Source organism: Manihot esculenta, chromosome 15, assembly GCF_001659605.2.
Source record: "Manihot esculenta cultivar AM560-2 chromosome 15, M.esculenta_v8, whole genome shotgun sequence".
NCBI lineage: Eukaryota > Viridiplantae > Streptophyta > Magnoliopsida > Malpighiales > Euphorbiaceae > Manihot > Manihot esculenta.
The window spans coordinates 21,889,242-21,894,464 of NC_035175.2; positions in this window are offsets into that span (position 1 = coordinate 21,889,242).

Genomic DNA, 5,223 nt, shown 5'->3' on the forward strand with positions numbered 1-5,223 from the left:
GGTTCAGTCCAGTGTGCATAGAGAGTAGATACCTTCCAGCTGACCTGGTGGTTCTAGAGTTGACAGATTTTGATGTCATTCTAGGGATGGACTGGTTATCTACGTATGATGCTACCCTGAACTGTAGAGACAAGGTAGTCAGTGTCAGAGACCAGGATGGGTCAGAGTGTGTCTTCAGAGGAGACAGGAGAGGGACACCTAGGGGTTTGATATCAGCCCTCCAGGCTCGTAGAATGTTAAGGAAGGAGTGTCAGGGGTTCCTAGCTTATGTGAGAGAGCTAGACAGTCAGGTTAGGGAACCAGCCTCAGTACCGGTTGTCAGAGACTTCCTAGATTTGTTTCCTGAAGAGCTTCCAGGATTGCCACCAGATAGGGAAATAGAGTTCGAGATTGAGTTGATGCCCAATGCTAGACCGATCTCTATTCCTCCCTACAGGATGGCACCAGCAGAGTTGCGAGAGTTGAAAGACCAGTTACAGGATTTGGTAGCTAAGGGTTTCATCCGCCCGAGTACCTCACCCTGGGGTGCTCCAGTATTATTTGTCAGAAAGAAGGATGGACCTCTTAGACTTTGTGTCGACTATAGACAGTTGAACAAAGTCACGATCAAAAACAAGTATCCTTTACCCAGGATCGATGATCTATTCGACCAGCTGGCAGGAGCAGGTTGTTTTTCTAAAATAGATCTGAGATCCGGATACCACCAGTTGAAGATCAGGGAAGGAGATGTATCCAAGACTGCTTTTAGAACCAGATATGGGCATTATGAGTTCCTTGTGATGCCGTTCGGGTTGACTAATGCCCCTGCAGCATTCATGGATCTCATGAACAGGGTTTTCAGGGAGTACTTGGATCGTTTTGTGATCGTCTTTATTGATGATATCTTGGTGTACTCCAGGAATGCAGAGGACCATGCCCAGCATCTTCGGATAGTGCTGCAAACCTTGAGAGAGCATGGCTTGTATGCCAAGTTCTCCAAGTGTGAGTTCTGGTTAAGGAGCATTTCCTTTTTGGGACATGTTGTATCAGAGGAAGGTATAGCAGTTGATCCCAAAAAGGTAGAGGCAGTAGCCAACTGGCCTACACCCACTACAGTGACAGAAATCAAGAGTTTTCTGGGTTTGGCAGGCTACTATCGGAGGTTTGTTCAGGACTTCTCGAAGATAGCTGCTCCTATGACCAGACTGACCAGAAAGAATCAGAAGTTTGTGTGGTCAGAGGAATGTGAGGAGAGTTTTGCAGAGTTAAAGAGACGATTAACTTCAGCACCGGTGTTAGCTCTGCCGATCAGTGATGAAGAGTTCATAGTGTTCTGTGATGCATCCCGAGTGGGATTAGGTTGTGTGTTGATGCAGAATGACAAAGTGATAGCTTATGCTTCTAGACAGCTGAAGAAGCACGAGCTGAATTACCCGACACACGATCTGGAGATGGCAGCTGTTATCTTTGCACTTAAGATGTGGAGGCATTACCTCTATGGGGTAAAGTGTGAGATCTATACGGATCATAAAAGCCTGCAGCACATCTTAAGTCAGAGAGAGTTAAACTTGAGGCAGAGACGGTGGGTAGAATTGCTCAGTGATTATGATTGTAAGATCCAGTATCATCCGGGCAAGGCGAATGTTGTAGCTGATGCCTTAAGCCGAAAGTCACTTGGCAGTTTATCCCACATTGCAGTAGAGAGAAGACCGGTGGTGAAGGATTTCTACAAGCTCGTGGGAGACGGGTTACAGTTGCAGTTATCTGGTACAGGTGCTTTGATTGCACAGATGAGAGTGACACCAGTGTTTCTAGAGCAAGTGGCTCTGAAACAGCACGAAGACCCCGAGTTAGTGAAGATTGCCAGAACTGTTCAGTCGGGCAACAGTGTAGAGTTCAGATTTGATAGTGAGGGGCTTCTTCGGCACGGTAAGAGGTTATGTGTACCAGATGATAGCAGTTTAAAGGAAGACATTATGAGGGAAGCTCATAATGCGAGGTATAGCATTCACCCGGGAGCCACCAAGATGTATCAAGATCTGAGAAGGGTGTATTGGTGGCCAGCAATGAAGAGAGAAGTGGCACAGTTCGTGTCAGCCTGCGAGACATGTCAAAGGGTGAAGCTAGAGCACCAGAAGCCGGCTGGAATGCTTAACCCATTGCCGATTCCAGAATGGAAATGGGAGAACATAGCTATGGATTTTGTAGTAGGGTTACCGGCGACGTCTAACAGACTAGACTCCATATGGGTGATTGTGGATAGACTCACTAAATCTGCTCACTTCATTCCAGTCAGGAGTAACTACTCTGTGGACAAGTTGGCGCAGGTGTATGTAGACGAGATAGTAAGGTTGCATGGAGTTCCAGTGTCGATAGTATCAGATCGAGGACCTCAGTTCACCTCCAGGTTTTGGTGGAGTCTGCAAAATGAAATGGGCACAAGGTTGGATTTCAGCACTGCTTTCCATCCACAGACAGACGGTCAGTCAGAGAGGACCATCCAGACCCTTGAAGATATGCTGAGAATGTGTGTGTTAGACTTTGGCGGTTCTTGGAGGCAGCATCTACCTCTGGTGGAGTTTGCCTACAACAACAGCCATCATGCTAGCATAGGGATGGCTCCTTATGAAGCTTTGTATGGGAGGAAGTGCCGAACACCTGTTTGCTGGGAAGAGGTAGGAGAGAAAACTCTTGCAGGGCCAGAGTTAGTTGAGATAACCAGCAAGTTAGTGCCTATCATCAGAGAGAGGATCAGAACAGCTGTAAGCAGACAGAAAAGTTATGCAGACATCCGTAGGAAGCAGATAGAGTTCCAGGAGGGGGATATGGTATTGCTTAAGGTGTCTCCGATGAAGGGAGTGGTTCGGTTTGGAAAGAAGGGTAAACTGGCCCCACGGTACATTGGTCCCTTTGAGATCTTGCAGAAGATCGGGCCTGTATCGTATAAGCTAGATTTACCGGCTTCTATGGAACGAATTCACCCGGTATTCCATGTTTCTATGTTGAGAAAATTTGTGTCAGATCCAGAGAAGGTTCTTAGTGAACCTGAGGTGGAAATCTTAAGTGATCTCACCTATGTAGAGCAGCCAGTGCGGATCCTTGACACCCAGATCAGAAAGCTGAGAAACAAGGAGATACCAATGGTGAAAGTTTTGTGGAACCACCACAACCTAGAAGAGTGCACTTGGGAGACTCGGGAGTCCATGCTCCAGCAATACCCGTATCTGTTTTAAGGTTAGTTTTTTGTCCCTTTTCTATGTGTTTCTGTTGTGTTAGGGACATTCGAGGACGAATGTTCTTAAGGGGGGGAGAATGTAATACCCGGCTCGAGTCCGGCATCGGAATTCCTGTAGTCCGGTGGAATCTCGGGTGTCGGAACCCTCGAGAAGGGTAATACATATGTTTTTTTAAGGTATTTTCACTGGTTTTTCATGGTTTGAAGGGTTAAAAGACTTGAGTTTTGAAAGAAAAGCAACAAGGGAGAAATGCAAAGGTTCGGCCGCCGAAGGTCACTTTCGGCCGCCGAACATTGCATGGTTGCGGCTTCACGTTCGGCTGCCGAAGGTGGTCTGGCCAGCCACCTATAAAAGGGCCAAGGGTCGGTGGAAGGAGGTTATTTCTCCTCCACTTGCAGCCAAAGGTGAGTTTCAGCCTCTCCTACGTTGACTTTCATGTTTTCCATGATTTTCATCAAATCTTTCAAGAGTTTTAAGAGTTTTGGTGATTTATGAAGGTTTTGAGCAAAAGAACCAAGTTTTGAAGCTTGGAGCTTTGGAAGAGCTTTTCTTCATATCTCCACGTTGGGATCCTTCATCCTCAAGTTTTTTAAGAGGTAAGTGAAGATCCTGAGCTTCTTTGATGATTTTGAAAGGTTTTATGAAGTTTGTATGGGTAGTATGCATGTTTAGGTTTAGGTGAGGTTTTTGGTGATTTGTGGTGTTCCAGCATGATTAAGTGTTGTGTGTTATGTTTGTTTGGGGTTTTAGGATAGTTTTAGACCCCTTTGTGCATATATATGTGTATATGCTAGTTGGGAGTAGTTGATGTGCATGTTGGTAGGTTTTTGGGCAAAGTTTGCATGAAACAGAGCAGGGTTCTGCCCTTCGGGCAAAACCAGGTTCGGCCGCCGAAGGAAGGTTCGGCCGCCGAACCCTTTGTGGAGGCAGTTCGGCTGCCAAAGGTTGCCCCCGAAAGCTAGGCTTTCGGTTTAGAAAGGGACTTTCGGCCGCCGAAAGAGGGAGTTCGGCCGCCGAAAGTGTGTGAGTTTCGTCTCTGGACGAGACCTTCGGCCGCCGAAGGTGCCGCCGAACATGCATGAGTTTCGTCTCTGGAGTGGGGTTTCGGCCGCCGAACCTGCCGCCGAAAGTGCCCTGTCCAGCTTCCTTTTGCATGTTTTATGTGATGGTTTGAGGATTGTTTAGAGGGGTTTTGGGGAGTTTCTTAGAGATGTTCTTGAGTGAGTTTAGTCCCTCATTTGAGTCCACCTGTGTAGGTACGGACCAGAGGAATCAGGGACATCAGCAGTGAGTCCAGAGTCAGAACCTGCAGAGTCAGTTCAGAGAGAACTACAGGTGAGTGGAATTTAACTTCATGTTTTAATATGATAACTGATATTTTCTCATGCTTCATGCATCATGACTATGCTTTAGGGTGAGTGCATTAGTGTACACAAAGATGATGCATTGCATATATCCTTGTACTTGGCATTGCTCCTTGTACATTGCTTATGTGAGACGGCACGGACTTCGTGAGGATTCACTAGCCCTCAGAGGAAAGACCTGGAACAGCCCTACGGGGACCAGGCACACACAGAAAGACCTGGAACAGCCCTACGGGGACCAGGCACATGGTACTTAGGTACCCCAGATGAGATAGAGGGAGTTTTGATCCGTCCGGCCGAGGTGATGTGATTCTGTGTTGCATTCCATGAGAGCATGTTTTATCACCTGTATTTGCCTATTCTACTCACTGGGCTATCGTAGCTCATCCCTCTCCCCTAACTTCAGTTGTGCAGGTTCAGAGGTCAGAGAGAACTCAGCAGGGTACAGGAAGAAGTCAGAGTCTTGTAATAGCTAGTGTGGACATGTAAATGTATAGAGATAATGTATATGTATAGTGTATAGAATGGTGCTTGATTTATAAGACTTGTAATCCCTTTGTGGAGTCACATGATCAGTTTATGTATGTTTCTTTATTGTTGTATGTTTATGAGCAAAACCAGGCTTAACATTATGAGATTGATCC